Source organism: Camelus ferus, chromosome 20, assembly GCF_009834535.1.
Source record: "Camelus ferus isolate YT-003-E chromosome 20, BCGSAC_Cfer_1.0, whole genome shotgun sequence".
Taxonomy (NCBI): Eukaryota; Metazoa; Chordata; class Mammalia; order Artiodactyla; family Camelidae; genus Camelus; species Camelus ferus.
In genome coordinates this window covers 26,913,375-26,930,227 of record NC_045715.1, presented here as the reverse complement: position 1 = coordinate 26,930,227, position 16,853 = coordinate 26,913,375, and the positions used below count along the sequence as shown (strand labels likewise).

General features: G+C 40.3%; 1 long non-coding RNA gene across 1 annotated transcript; it reads right to left on the bottom strand.

Moving 5' to 3' along the window:
• Window positions 1-6,286: 6,286 nt before the first annotated feature.
• On the bottom strand, window positions 6,287-16,605 carry LOC116658396. Its single transcript, XR_004313775.1, has 3 exons — window positions 16,496-16,605; window positions 15,584-15,586; window positions 6,287-6,297 (listed from the first exon to the last, which is right to left on the bottom strand). It is a non-coding gene; the product is annotated as an uncharacterized LOC116658396 (long non-coding RNA).
• Window positions 16,606-16,853: the final 248 nt, after the last annotated feature.

The window sequence follows — 16,853 nt, the reverse complement described above, 5'->3', positions numbered from 1 at the left end:
TTGCCTATCAATGCTCTGAATCTAGCAAAGGAGACCTGTTAGGCTTTCATTCAATATCCTTTGTTTTTCTGCCACCTTTAGTCAAATGTTCTGAGTGAATTTTCAGTATGACCTGTCATCCAGCTACAGGAGATGATCTCTCTAAATCAAGTCATTGAAGTGTTCTGGCTTTCACTGCATGTCCTGAGTTGCTGGTAGGCTGATATGAGCCTGTCATTTTTCAAGGTTTCTAAATCCATCTCAAGGTCAAGCTCTTCTACAATCATGGGTTTCCATTACCCAATACCATTCAGGTGCTAGAGCCACTCATTTATCCAGGGCTTCCCTTTCCATCTGTACCTCAACCCAGAAGAGGTGGGTCTTAAACAGTGATGCTACAGGGTCTTGCTTCTGCTGAGATATCTCAGGAAGCAAAGGGATGTCTCCCAAAACCCATCTCTATGAAGAATGGGCATCTGGGGCATTTAGCCATAACTCCTGTTCCCCACACTGGGGAGATACCCTGGAGGTATTAACACCCCTTCACCTCAAGTTCACTTCAAACCTGTGCTTTCACACACATGGCCTGACTTCAGTGGCTTCAGAGAGGACCCTGAGGCAGAAAGCACAAAGACATGTAGGTCACCTGAGGTGGACACTGTCAGCATGAGTTCAAGCTCGTTTAGAACTGCCCAAAGCATTTTCAGCTGAAATTAGAGGTGAGCCAAGGGGATGTGACTCAACAAAAGTTTGTTTGAGAAATCAGTTGCTTTGTGCTTTTCCCTAAAGTGTCAGACCCTCCTCTGAGACTATCTGTATTTGTCAGCTCATTCAGGGAGAAAAGGGAAGAGCTGATCTGCCAAGTCTCCTATCCCATGAGTTGGAGGCTGACTCCATGCAGCATTACCATTCCCATACATCCAGTCTGCTCATGCCTGGGCACTGAGCAGGGTGGGCCATCCTGTGCCTACACTAAAATAAGGAAACCTGGGGGCAGGAGTTGAGGTGTCAGCACAAACATATTGCAACATGCTGTTTGTGTCAATGTAAAATCAACTGCTGGAACAAGGGACAGATGAGACTGAAGGATCTGATGTGGTGTATGTAACAGATATGTGCTGTGTACATCATAGACCAAGTAGGCAAAGATAATGTCAAAGATGAAACAACAACAAAAAATGACATAAGGAACCCACAGAACACTAAATCAATCGTTTAGACTACATTCAGTTTCAAGTGTTGCTGGAGAATATAGGTCCTTGTCTCATGCAGGAAAGAATTCAAGAGCAAAACATAGTAAAGTGAAAGTGGACTTATTCAGGGAAATACACATTCCATAAAAAGAGACTGCCTGTCTCAGAAGGCAAGAGAGGCAGCCCTGAGGTGTGGAGGTGGTTGGTTTTTACGAGCTGGGTAATTTCATGTGCTAACAAGTGGGAGGATTATTCCAACTGTTTTGAGGAAGGGGTGGGGATTTCCAGGAATTGGACCTGTCCACTTTTTGGCCTTTAATGTTTATCCTGGGAACTGTCATGGCACCTAGAGGTGTGTCATTTAGCATGCTAATGTATTACAGTGAGCTTATAGTGAGGCTCAAGGTCTACTGGAAGTTGAATCTTCCACCATCTTGGGCTTAGCTGGTTTCACCCAGTTTATGTCGTATCCTCAATTGCTATGTCATCCTTTTAATGGTTGTTCCCTCTGCCCCCTTCTCTCTTGTCTCACAAGTACACATGAAATACTTATGAAATGACCAGATACTAGGCCGAAAAGCGAGTTTCAACAAACTTCAAGACATTATCCTGTCTTGGTCTGGTTTTGCCAGAAATTGGAGCCTGAGGGAACACAGGTATAGGTGACTTGGGAGATGATCCCTCAGTCCAGGAGTCAGGAGACAAGAAAAGCAAAGGCAGCATTATTTAGCTGGTTACTACTGTGGCCACCTGGGGCCTGACCCTCTGAGGAACCCTGGAGAATGTGCTGCAGGTGTGACTCTGCAGGATGGAGGCGAGAGCCTGTGCCCATGACCTCTCATCCCCTATTGATTGAGAGTTGCCCCCAGAGTATAAACTCCCCTACTTCTGAGTTCCCTGCATGCAGGTTGAATGAGACCATGGATTTCAGAGAAAGCCCTGGAATAAAGAGGTTGGTGAGCCCTTGAGATAGGACACTATTCTTCACAGGTGCACTGAAATCCGGCATACTAAGGGGATGGAGGTGGGCCACCAAAACTCTGCTGCCTATAGGTGACCTTCTCTGACAAATAGAATTTTGTTATCTTCTTTGACTTCAGCATAATTACCCCTATGTTTAGAACTTAGGAAATGCTGAGATTCTTGGTCTCAGAACAAATAATAATGCAAGTTACTAGAAATGAATGATGGTAAATGTAAACAAAACCTGTGGAATATGGAAATTTTTAAAGAGAAACCTAAGCCATCTTAAACATTTTCTATGTTGAACAAATATCAGACTTACTGTTCTGCTTTTTTTGATTCTGTATATATAAATTATATAAAATATCATATATATGATAGCAGAACCTAATGACATGAAATATGAAACAGGGACAAGACCAAACATTGATTCCCTGGAAAGGCCAAGGAGACAGACAAACCTGGTAAGAGTGTAGTGGGCTCTGGTGCCCACCCATGTCCCTTGGATCTTAACATATCAGTGGGCACAGGCTGCTATCTAACTGCCAATGTACCATCTTTGAGGGTTCTTTCCAAAGTCACTGAAGACCCCTGTGTCTTTGCATAGGACAGGTCCCAAAGTGCTAGGCAATTAACACATCCTTGGGGCAGGCTTTAACCAATGACTAAGTGGAATTAGTACGTAAATACCCAGTGCTCTTGCCCCTCAGTTGGGATACCATGACAATTCCTTATTTTCCAATAATACCCAGTGTTTTTAAGTCTTAATAACACAACATATATTGGCTGCCTTCTCTTGTCTCACTTCTCCACTCACTGCTGGTATTTCTCAGATACATTTGTACTCAACTTCTTGTCTTTGGGTCTGCTTTTGGGAAAACTCAAACTAAAATTGTCAAAAAGATGCTCCAAGTAAACAATATTTGGACTTAGGAAATTGAGTGTAATTGCAGGCACAGAATAAGAATGTTATGAAGCACTTTGTGTCAATAATTTTGAAAACTTGGATGACATGAACATACCTCTAGAAAAAGAGCTTACCATAATGAAATCAAGAAATGACTCCTCTAAATAGCTCTATTGTGAGAAACCAGGCCCAGACTATTTCACAACTAAGTTGTTCTCAGTTAATACCAATCCTACAAAGTCTACCAGAGAGAAGAGAAAGGGTCATTTTCTCAGCTCATTTCAAAACCCAAATAACTTTAGTTATTAAACTAAATCAAGACAGCACAAGAAATTTCTGAAGCTGGTATTCAATCTTAAAGGACTAGCTAATAAGACCTAGCAATATGTACAGATATAAAAACACTATACCAGACTTTTTTCCAGGAATGTAAGTTTGGCTAAGTTGGCATATCAGTCAAGGTCCAATCAGGAAAAATCCCCTTTGCTTGAAATACTCAGAGTGGTTCCTAATACACCCAATTTTTGCACACATGGGTCATAGAAGACCAGAGAAGCTAAACAGGGAAGGTGAAGCAACAGATCAACAAGGGTATACATGTTAGGTTGACTATTCTAGAACTCCACGTAGACAGAATCCTATCTGGAAGAAATCATATCAGTTTCCTGGGACAAGAGGAAGCTTTCCCAGGTGGTAGAAATATTCGATATCTTGCTTGGGGAAGTGGTTAGGTGGATAGAAACATGTCAAAACTCAAACTCAAAATATGACAATATATGCAATAAATACAGTTTATTGTATATACCTTATATCTTAATGAAGGCTAAAAAAAGAATGACACATCTTAAGCTGAAAAATAAAAACCTCCAACTAGTCACAGTGGACCCACTAATTCATTTCCTTGCAACCCCAATATCCCACTCTTTGGTAAACTCCCAAATTGCTCATCTATTCACTTTTTTCTTACATGGATTCATAATATATTCAAAGTATTTCTGGTAGTCTTGCAAGCTTTTATATAAATGAACTACTATAATCCTTCTGTAATTCACTCGCTGTGAGACATCCATGTATGTTGCTGTAGTTTACTCATCTTTTTTTACCAAATTATTCCAGTGAGTAGATTATGGTTGCTTCATACTTTCTCCTGTTTGTGGTCTTTGGGTTCCGATACTTTTATGGCTAGTGTTTTGAACATTCTTGGACACTTGCTTTAGAATGTTTCCTAGAGTAAATACCTGAGAGTGGGTTTAAGTGCCTATTTTTAACTTTGGTAAATATCTTTGAGGTTACAGCACCAATTTTTTTTTTTTTTTACCAGCACAATATATACTTCCCTTCATTCCACATCCTTGATACTGGCAAAAAATGTTAAATCAGTCAAAACTACAATAGTATATAGTTCAAGCATTTTCATGATCACTTCCTTGATTATATGTAAAAATGTGTTTATCCTTTTTTTTTCTGGCAAAGTTTCATTGATTGTATCTTTTTAACCATTTCATTTCAGGTTCTGATTTCTAGAAGTTCTTTACTTATTCTGGGTACTAATTCTGTATTGGTTATATCTCAAATCTCCCCAACTGCATTTTCTTCTCACTTATGTTCTTTGGACAGAAATGAATATTCTTTTCTTAGGTAATACTTAGTATATTTAAGAAACTCATTCTTAAAGTCATAAAGATATCCTATATTTTCTTAAAGCTCTGTCTCCCACTTCAGTATTAGCCTCACACCATTCACAAATCAATTACAGAAAAATTACGTATCTTTTTCTAATAGAAAACGTATTGATTAGTACATCCTTTCTCCACTGGCCAGCAATATAGCTGTCAGTGTTAAGTTGCCATGTACGCATGGGCTCATGTTTAAATTCTGTTCTATTGGTCTATCTGCCCATCCCTGCCCAATACTGTCGTTCTATACCTTCATAAAACTGACAACTTGTGTAATTAGAGTAGATGGATTTGGGAGTTGGTGCACTTCTCATATTGAGACTTTGGCCTTCCCTGACTATTGTAGCTTTGCCCAACAGGCAAATGAGATTCTAAAGCTTCTGCTTTCCAGCCTAAATTGAGGCAATGCCACATCTCAGGAGAGAGTGGTGAAGATTAATGCCACTTATTTAAAAAGAACAAATCTAAAGGAGACAGGGATAATGGCGCCCATTACACACATTTAATTCATCAATTTGTGGCTGCACAACCCACAATCTGGAGTAAGTTTGCTAGGTCTACTAGTGGTAGTAGGCCCCATCACAGCTGCAGTGACATCAGAAATCTTTGCTAGTACTGATTAACTTGGCCTCAGATACATAGTATGTAGCCATTAATATGGTAAATATGTTCTTAGAATCAAAGTGGCTCACATTTACAAGGAATAGACATCATGAATTCGATTTTGCTCCAGGGCTGTGTGAACTCTTTCACATTCTGTGATAAAGTTTGAGATTAGGACCATCTAAATGTACTGAAGGGCATATCCAGTCTACTGATGATACGACTGGATGAGCAGTGACACATCGGAGGTATTGGGAAGGCAGGGGCTTGTAGGGGGAAAGGAGGCAAAGGATCTAAGAAAAATCAACTGACTTGCATGAGGCTGATACTTTAGGTATCAAAAATCAAGTGATCTAAACCAGAATTATTTCCTCTATTTCCTCTTCTCTCCCCACTCTTGATTTTTCACTCCAAGTTTCAACCTCTCCCATAGCTTAATCACTCTAAAGTGTGTTAAATGTCTGAAAAATCTGCATTTATCCTTGGGTGATATAAAATGTTACATGTATTTTTCATTTACATAAATGATATTGTGCTGTAGACCTTTCCTTTTCCATGTAACGCTCCAAGATTATTGGTGGTGTTTATACTACATGCAGTTCATGGTTTCTAACTCCTCTAATTTTATTTTTCATTTCCTGTAATGAACATCTAGGTTCTCTGCCAACTTTTCTTAGCACTAAAATGAATATTCTAGAATACTTAGGAATCTGTGAGAATACTCTGGGCTATATCCAAGAATGTTACTATCGGGTTACATTTCTTCCTCTATCTGATTACTTACAGTAGAGAGGAAAAACTGGAGCTCTGTGCTAAACTGACAATTAAACATTGAACTTTGTACCCTATTAACAGCACGAATTTTCTAAGCATCTATGAAAGGCTAATAAAAATTGATTCTACACCAGGCCAGAAAACCTTAAATTTCAAAAGGCAGAAATTACATTGTGACAAGAAAATTCTCATGCTCTTCCAACTTAAAATGGTCTGCTTCATAACTACCAGATCAAAGAATACATCAAATACCCAGAGGTAAATGCATAACCTTAAATAATTTTTAAAACCACATGTTTATTTATTGAAGTATAGTCAGTTTACAATGTTGTGTCAATTTCTGGTGTACAGCATACTGTCTTAGTCATACATATACTCCTTCTCATATTCTTATTCATTATAGGTTACTACAAGATATTGTGAGTAGAGTTCCCTGTGCTATACAGTAAAAACTTGTTTATCTATTTTATATATAGTAATTAGTATCTGTAAATCCCAAACTCCCAATTTATCCCTCCACCCATGCTTCTCCTGCTGGTAACCATAATTTTGTTTTCTATGTCTGTGACTCTGTTTCTGTCTTGTAAATAAATTCATTTGTCTTTTTTTAGATTACACATATGAGTGATAATATGGTATTTTCTTTCTTTCTGGCTTACTTCACTTAGAATGACTATCTCCAACTCCATCCATGTTACTACAGATGGCATTTTATTTCTTATAGCTGAGTAGTATTCCACTGTATAAATATACCACAACTTCTTTATCCAATTTCTGATGGATATTTAGGTTGTTTCCAAAAACACATTCCTTTTAAAGACATTACAAAACATTCAAGTATAACTGTAGCTTTAGCCAAATTTCATAAAAAAAATTTTTCTGTTTGTGATCACTAAAGAAAAAATAACAAAAGCAGAAATTAATGTATTAAAACACAGAGCTGATATAAATGCTAGAGCTGGCCCTTCCTAGGTACTGGGATGGAAGGGGAATAGTCTTTTTTGGTTATGGAGCAGACAGGTGATGTGATGGGGTGTAAGTAAGGAGACCTGGCCATTAACTGGTCACTTAGCTTTGAACAGACTTTTTCTCTCTTCAGTTTAAGCTTACCCCCTCTAAGTTCAAAGAAGATTGGAAAGAAAGGGAGGGGAAGGTTTGACTACATAAAGCTTAAGTAAATCCTAGCAGTAATTTTGACTTGGAAGCAAATAAGCTGGTGCATCTGAGCTCAGGGATGTCAAGAGACCTGTGTAATGGATTTATCTTGGTTGATACCGGTACCTCTCCTACACCCCACCTTTGAGCATGGACCAGAGGAAGTTACCTTTGTACCTTTCCCCAGGGGGATGGAAGTAGGTGTCCATGGGCAGTATTGTCTTAAGCTGAAGGAAGTCATGTCACCCATGACAACTAGAGCTCATGTCCCAGGGTCCTGCATGGAGTATTGTCTTAAGTCAAGCATCTCTTCTGACTGCCAATTTTAAGCATGACCATGCTGTCATCCATGAACTTCCCGAAACATTGACATGAGATGAGGAATAATAGATATGGTTTCAGCATGTACTCAGTTCATCACCTTGAACTTGACATATGATTACTGCTACAAATATTTTCTTCCTTTCTTATACCTGCAGTATTTCCTAGGACAATATTACAAGGGTGAGAAGTAGCAGTGATAGTAGTAATGCCATTTTTCTAACTAAATCTGATGCTTCTAATAGCTCATTAAATGTGATGTTTGCTCTAAGCCTTTGGAGATTTCTCTGTATCAAGGAAAAGACATTTCCTTTTACCCCTAGCTTGACAAAATTCACTGATAGTTTGTAAATGCTTTCTTGAAATTTGAGATGTGTTTTTTCTGTAACATGTTAATGAGTATTGATCAAGCCTTACATTTCTGAAATGAATTCTACTTTGTCCCTATATATTTTAATACACTGCTGTATCTGATTTTTCCAATATTTTAAGGCTCCTTGCATCTGTTAATGATGTTGACATATAGCTTGCTTTTCTCATTCTGTCTATGATAACAAAATAATGCTAGCTTCATAAAATGAATTCAGCAGTCTTCATCTTTGCCATTTTCTTTTATGTGATGTATCCTCATTTTTTTTTTTTATCAGTCAGGGCCTAAACATGGAAAACAGAATTCCAAGTATTTACTACACAATAAATACTGAATTTAATCCAGGTAATGAGTTACCCTGAAGATGGAGGTGCTGGGAGCCGAGCAGGGGATGAGATTGTGAAAAAACCAAGAAATGAAGAGCTGCAGGGATGCACTACTGCCCCTGAGCTAGGGAGACAGAGCAGGGGAAATAGTCTGGGGAAACCTGGGGTGGGGCACCTGGAGAAGCAGAAACCAAGGTGGGCCTGAGTCTGAGTTGCTGCCGGAGATGAAAAAGAATACCCTGGACTCTCTCCCCATCCTCCAATCCCACCCCAGGCCTTTTGCTAGGCCAAAAGAAGCCAGGAGCCAGCTGGAAAGGAGGAGCCTGGGAAATGCAGGCTACAAGTTCAAGGTCAGCCCGCTGCAGGACCCTGAGTAGAACAGAGAGGCAAAGACAGAACAGAACTGGGAGCAAGTATCACACACATTGGCTCCAGGGTTGTGCTGTCGAAGCACTGCTGCTGTGGGTGTTCTTGAATGTCTCCTGGAACACGGGTTTCAGAGATTCTTTATGGTGTGTATCCAGGAGTCGTTGGGTGTGTGGACTTTACATTTTACTAGAGACCACTAAAGCCCTTGTGTTTCCCATTCCCAGCTACATGTAAAGTCTCAGCGCTCCGGGTCCCTGGCAACGCGGTTTCAGGGATCTTCTGTTGGCTCCTCCAGACTCTCCTCCTTTCTCCAGCCCCCTCTATGCTCCCAGAGGCTGAGCTGACAGGACTTCATCACCCAGGTTCCCAGGTCCCCAAGCCCTCTGGTCTCTGGAGCACTGCTGAAAAAAGATTGACTCCTCCTTCCCCTGGTCCCTCTGAGTGAGAATAACAGCTTTTCCCCTTGGTCACGGCAGGATCCAATGTGCTCCCCCTACACACAATGTGCCAATGCCCCTGGGAAGAATCCTCTTGCAAATAAACCCTCCTTGTATTCTAAACTGACGGAGCCATTTGTCTCCTGCTGGCGCTAAGACTGATACAGCCAGGTAGTCTTTACCTTATGGACTGCTCATCTAGTGCTTCTGTAATCTTACATGCCGCGAGTTTTAGCATTACCATCTTCGTGTGTGCTGCTCATTTCTGGTGATGTGAACTCCATTCACAACATGCTATTGAGAAGGTTTTCTTTCTTACTCATTAATAGGTGTTCATTATATAATCAAAATACTAGTCCTTTTTAGTTTATAGGGAGCAAATATTTTCTCTCAGTTGAGTCATTCCCTCTGAGATCTCCTTAATTCTTCATGGTAAAAATTAGTCGATATTCTTGTATGCTTTTTACATACCAAAGGATTCCTTCTACCTTACCTCAGGTCGTAACTTTGGAAGACAACATAGAATAAGCTGGCTTTTACATCTGCATCTTTAATGTCTGCAATTGATAAACATCTTGCACATGACAGGGTCCATAGTCGTTTACTCCCATATGAATAACTGCATGTCCCAGACCCCTGTATTGTCACTTATGTCTCCTTAAGTGTATTCTGGGTTCTTTATTTTGTTCTTGGTCTTCGTTACTACACTTCCTAAGTCTTCCATGAAACACATCTCTACTTGTTTTTCTCCAGCCATGCGTTAGCTGTTCTTGTCGCTTTGCTTTTCCATATAAATTTGAACTAACTTGTCAGTTACTGTGAGAAACAAAACTTTTGGAGTTTAACTATGAATATATTTACCTTGGCATTCTGCTTAGATTCTTGGAACTTCTAGGAGCTATGGTTTTATGATATTTTTAAAAAGTTGTCAGCCTTTTTTCTCTACTTGTTTTTCTTTATTGAATTATAGTCAGTTTACAGTGTTGTGTCAATTTCTGGTGTACAGCATAGTGTTTGTCATACATGTGCATATGTATTCCTTTTCATACCCTTTTTCATTATAGGTTACTACAAGGTACTGAATACAGTTCCCTGTGCTATATAGTAGAAACTTGTTTATTTATATGTAGTAGTTGGTATCTGCAAGTCTCGAACTCTCTTCCCTACTTGTTTTTTTTTTAATATATAAACATTTTTTGAGTTATAATCATTTTACAATGTTGTGTCAAATTCCAGTGTAGAGCACAATTTTTCAGTTATACATGAACATACATACATTCGTTGTCACATTCTCTTTCGCTGTGAGCCACCGCAAGATCCTGTATATATTTCCCTGTGCTACACAGTACAATCTTGTTTATCTACTCTACATTTTGAAATCCCAGTCCCTTCACACACCCCCATCCCCCTGGCAACCACAACGTTGTATTCTATGTCTATGAGTCTGTTTCTGTTTTGTATTTTTGTTTGTTTTGTTTTTTGTTTTTAGATTCCACATATGAGCGATCTCATATGGTATTTTTCTTTCTCTTTCTGGCTTACTTCACTTAGAATGACATTCTCCAGTAACATCCATGTTGCTGCAAATGGCGTTATGTTGTCAGTTTTTATGGCTAAGTAGTATTCCGTTGTATAGATATACCATATCTTCTTTATCCTACTTGTTTTTAATACACACTTTAAAGCAGTTTTAGGTTCAGAGCAAAACTGAGGAGAAAGTGCTTCCCCCACCATTCTATCTTGAAATACTTCTGCCCTACTTTCACCCTTCTCCCTCTGGGACCTTAGTAATGTTCATCTGTGAGATACTGCTCTACAGCTCTTGGATGCTGAGTTTTTCCTTTCTGTGTTTCAGTTTGGATCATTTGGATATTAAACTGTCTTCAAGTCCATGGATTCTGCAGCTGGATCTAGTCCTCCTATGAGACATTTGAAGACAAATCTTTTTCAGATCATATCTTTTGCTAGCTTCTCCACTTCTAAACTTTAAGCTTCCATTTCTCTGCTGAGATTCATCTATGTAAGCATGTTGTCTACCCTTTCCAGTAAATCTTTTATCATAGAATCATAGATAAAGTGACCATCTATTATTCCAGCATCTGAGGTATCCCTGAATTGGTACTGCTGACTATTTCATCCCTTCACAATCGGTTGCCTTTTTCCCATTTTCACCACATTTGAGTGCCAGCTCTTGTGAACAGTAGATAAACTTTTCACCTGGAAATGGGCTGTGAGGCCGTTGGCTGTGTATTTGGAGGGGTGGGGCAGTGAGTCAGTCTAGGCAGATGTTGAGTTGGGTTTGGGGTTTTCTTGGTGCTGTTGTAATTTTCATCGCTTCCCGTTTCTCCAATGAAGTCTGCTTCTGCCTTGTGTTTATGGTGCCAGAGGTTTTCCTCAGTGTTCCTGCCCATCCTCAGCTCTCAGCTGATCCTGTGCCACAGACAGGGTCTCTCCCTGACCTGGCCCTGCCCCAGCAGTAGACTTTGTGCTAGGCTTATGATGGGGGCAGAGGTATCCTCTGTTCTCCTTGTCCAGCCTTAGCCCCAGGCTAGCTCTGTGTCCCTGGGCATCTGGAATGGGGGTTTCTAAGCAACTCTGCCCCATCCCATGGCATTCACACACCCTCTGGTCTTAGCAGGAAAATACATTCTCCCCCTCCCCCAGTAGCAGCAGCAGCAGCAGCAGCAGCCCTCTGTATCGGTGTAGGAATGGGGGCAGGCTACAGGTTGTCCATGCTTCCCTCTCCCAAAAGCGGTGGCTTTTACCTCTAGCCCTGAAATGGGGAAGAGGGAATACCTGTCTGCCTACAAAGGCAGATGGGTTTTGCTTCTCTTGCTCCAAAAGCTTTGGGTCTTCACTAGGCTCGGGATTCTGGAATTAAATTGTTCTCATTTGCCTCGTGGCAATGTGATCATACTGCAGGCGTTAGTGGAGTGGTATATCAATGATTCTCACATCTTGGTAGGATCAGAATCACCCGGGAATCTTGGTGAAAATATGAAGTCCAGACACTTTTCCACTTCAATTAGTGTGGGCCTTTGTGGTTTACTAGCATTTCAGGGAATTATGATAATGAGAATTTGGGAACCTCTGTATTATAGCATCATAATTACTAAGACTTATCTGTGGTGAACGGGGATGACAGAGGTCGAAGGGGTTGTGCAATCTCTCTAACACATTAGAGAGGGAGGCAGTAGTGATCACCAGGATTTGAGAAGTTGGTGGTTAATGGCCAGAGTAGCCCTGAAGGAAGAAAATGGAAGCTCAGTTCAGCTAACTGCAAACCATGGCTCTAGGAGATGAGAGCTCCTTCAGATGACATCGAAGTGCACATGAAGTTGAGAATCGGGCACAGTATGTGATCAGGACAATAGCAGAGGTACAGGGATGTTAAATTTTCACCCTGGCAAGCTCGTACACTAACACTGGGCCCTGATTAAAGAGGAGATACTGATACCGGGACATCTGGACAGGTGGATTTCAGATCCTTGAACCACCCAGTTCCCCAGAATCCTCTGGGCCTTTCCCTTTGCCTCCGGATAATGCAGAAGCCTCACCTGACATTTACACCAGCTGCCCCAAATGGAAGCCACCATCCCTTACCCAGTTCTCACACCTGAGCCAGTCCTAGTTAACTCCCCTTTGAGAAAGAACCTGTAGTACCATGGCAAGTACACAACAGTAATGATTGTCCCAAAGTTCACCCCAAAAGGAACCTATGGTCACTCATCTGAGTATACACTGGGAAAAGGAAAATACTAAACTCTTTCAGAAGTGGTTAAAGGGTTGGACATATTAGTGATGTGAAGGGTGAGAAAATGCTTATGAATTTCCAATTAGACATATTTTATGCCAACAGCCCACTACTTAATGCTGCCAATTGAATGTCATCATCTTCTGCCTATCAAGGAGTAGAGATAGGAGACAGAGGCTTCAAAAGTATTGGTGAAACTCCAGTTCTTGATGAATGGTTTGTACACACTTAATCTTTATGTCATAAATATTTCATAAAATGATGATTAGAGCAGGTCAAAAATCGGGGTAAACAAAATTGGATGGGATATCAATTGGGTTTTTAGTCAGGAGGATTCTAAGACTCCAGCGGTTGGGGGAATATAGAGAATTGGCAAGAGGTCACAACGTTTGGAATTGTGACTTGTTGAAGGTTTAAGAAAACAGATCTCAAAACTTCAAGGTCCTCAGAAGTGATCAGTTCAGAGGATAGTATCCTTTACTAAAATAAAGAGCGAGGTAATAGTTCCGTTCTCTTGGATCATTCAGGTAGAACTGGACATTGGCAATTAGGCTGAACGGAAGCCTAGTGGAGGAGGGGGACCTGCAGATATGGAAGTACAAGGCAGTTGGTGATTGAGCCTATCCCATGTCTTTGTTTCAGATTCAGTTTTGAGGGGAGCTCAAGTGCAGACTGATGCACAGGTAGTTTATTGGGAACATAGCACAACTGAGAGGCAGTGACACTGAACAAGGGCTGATGGCCCAACACATGTAGAAACCAATACTATGGTATCGGCTTCTGAGAAAAGAAAAAGCTTTATTGCAAGGTTGACTGGCAAGGAGATGGGCAGGGCTCAAATCTGTCTCCTTGATCCAGAATTTAGGCCAATTTTAAGGGGTTAAGGGAATTTCATACTTGGCTTAAGCTACTTGGGCTGCTGAAAGCTGGATTTTTCTTGCTGCAGGACATCTTGCTTTGTAAAGGGCTCTGGTGGCAACATGACTATTGCTTGGGTTCCATAGAATTAAGATTCTTGGTTCCAGAATCATCCTGGGGAGATGGGTTCCTGTCTTTCATATGTGCAGTACTGTCTCTGTGGATTAACCAGACCTTGAGTTATTTACAATCTGTCTTAAGGAAGCAAAACTGGTTTAAGCTGGTCAGTGTTTTACATACTGTTTCAGTATGGGGAAATGAGAGACAATATAAGGATTTGAGCTGGTCACCACTACAGCTGATTGCTTGCTCCATCTGTGGGATCTTCAGGAAGGGTCTCAGAAGAAATAGGGAAGCACTTACTCAGGAGGTTTCATTGCCCCTTTCAATCAAGTTCCACCAGGTGTAACTCCATGGCTTTCTGCGTCACACATGTAAGTGGTGAGCAGATTCCCACAGGCGTCTATGTGGCAGTGTCACAAGCTCCAGGACAGGATGGCGGGTGGGTGAGATGATGTTGGGTTGCTCTTGGGTGGAACTGGGTCCCAGTAGCAATGGCTTAAAGGTGAGGCAAGGTCAAAGAGTTTGTAATGCAGAAACATCTCCAAGTCCACCCCCAGGGGCATATTTAGAAGTATATATAGTTGAGCACCTGGGGAACACCAGCTCTTAAAGGGACAGGTGGAACAAGGTGCCTGGAGGAAGACTTCAAGGATTAATAGTAAAGGGAAAAAGAGTTGCCACAAAATCCGAGAGGCGTTTTCAAGGAGGAGAACTTAGAAAAATGATACCAAATACAGCAAATCAAACAAAGTACATTTCAACCAATAAACTTGGTGGGAATTCATTAACTACAGTCTACTTCCTGGAATGAAAAGTCGCAACATACTAACCAGTAAATGGACTGTGACCTGGGTAGTTAAGTGACACTAGTATATATACTTATTGTCATTTAAATGCTATATTAATGCAGTGTGTATTTTTAAACATTCTCAAATGAATATCAGGAAGTAATTATCTTTAATACAAAACCTTTCTTCACTAGAAATGAAAACATTAATTTGTCAGTGATATGCATAAAAGTGCTCTATTTTCAAAAGTTTTTAACACTCTGTGATACAGCATTTTGAAGACCTAAGCTTAGTTTGTTTTGATTCTTCCTTTTAAGGGTTGTCAAGGAGGAAGATATCTTAAAGATGGGTAGCTCCAAATGAAGGAACTACACTGTTGGCTGTGGTTTAAATTGTGAAACACTATTTAGTTCCATCTACCAATTATGTGAAACTTTGTTTTTGAGATTCTTCTGTGTAACTCCCATCTTCTCTGATGTCAGTCAATTGTTGCAAACTAATTGGAAGGTGTTGTATTTCTACACTTCAAACCAATTAGCCCAAACCTGCTGAAATTGTTTGAAAACAGAACCTTTTAATCTGTTTAAAACTCTTCCAAATTTTAGTATGCAGACACAAGAGATTTTAGACACTTTTTTCGAGAACAAAAATCTCAACACTGTAAACATGTCAAAACGTACTTTTACAATACTCTGTCCGTCTTTCTTCAAAAGCAGTTTGTCCTTTTATCATTACTACAAGTTCACTTTTACCTATAAGAGCATCCTTTTGTCAAGGTCAGATGTGGGACACAGGAAGTTTTGAGGAGACAAATGCATAACTCTAAATTTTCTTTTGCAATAGAGAGTGATGAATTTTTCATATCACAGACATTTCTTACTGCAAAGTATCATAGTCAACCATGGTTTAAAAGTCTTGTTTTCCTGAAATTAGTCCCATCAGTGACACCTTAGCACTACATACTGTTTTCACCTTCCTCCTGGCAACTCTCTGTGAATGATGCAATGGATGAATTGCACATGGCGTGTGATATCTGTAAATTTATATCAACTGTGGTTACGCCTATATTTTCCATGAAGGAGTCATTTCATGTTGAAGGTGGCTCACGAAAGTAATCTTAGGTATGTATCATTTTTGAAATAGAATCTGACATACCACAATCTGACACATATTCAAAACATTTATACTTTCATCCAACTGTATAGCAACCTCCCACACTATATAATTTGTTGTAAACCTGTGTCTTCAAATCTTTAGTATTTTCCATGCATCTGCCAATAGTATTTGGTGATAAAGGAATACATTTGCTTTTTATTTCTGGTGTATTCTAGCAATTTCTATCATAGTTGGAATAGCCAAATGTTTCCCCAGAGGTACATGGATTTTTAACCATTCACTCCTAAACATTTATTGCTAAATTTAGTGAAATCTTGCAGAGTATTGGAATAATTGTAACTTTACAGAACACTGACAGAACTGTAGTTTTCTCGATAGGTTCTGTATGCTTCCTGTGAATTTATCAGGTTAGCGAGACTTCAAAATAACATGTCAAGTCACTGTATACACTTAGGAAAGGGGATTTTTCTATTAATGATAAACATCACATCACCCTAATTGTCTTGAAATTTTCTATTTAAAATCTCTTGGTAGACTTACTGGACTGCTTATTGCATCTCATAACATGCTACTGAAGAAACACAGTAGGAGTGGAAATTACCAGCTTCTCAACTCTTACTCTCAGATGCTAGTACTGGTTTCTTCAATCTGTAGTTTCACTGTAGCGGTCTAAATCACTCTCCGCCTGTGTTGTTGAGGATTAGTTTAGTTAGAACTAAATACTGTCCATCAGTCCTCTCAGGGCAGCACATTGCTGAGTAAAGGCAGAGCCCCAGTCAGCACCTCCAGGTTGGACAGCTCCCCCTCTCTCCATGTCTCATGTGTCCCAGCTGCCCCCTGACCATCTAATGCACAGATGAGCAGGGGTCAACCTGTGTGCCCAGTGTCCTTACCCAAACTCACCAACATTAGTGTGAGTCTCTGTACCCCAGGAGTCTTTACTGACAGACTGAAGGTACAGCCACCTCAATTTGGAGTCTGCTGGAATAGTGAATAAACACGTCAAAAAGCTGATCTGTGGGGAGGTTAGTTGTAACTAGGAAACACATTTGACAGATTTTTAAAATTAGCTTAGTGCTCCTGTCTCCCTGATCTATGGGGAATGAGCCACTGGAAGAAAAATTGAAGGTGCTGGAGGAGG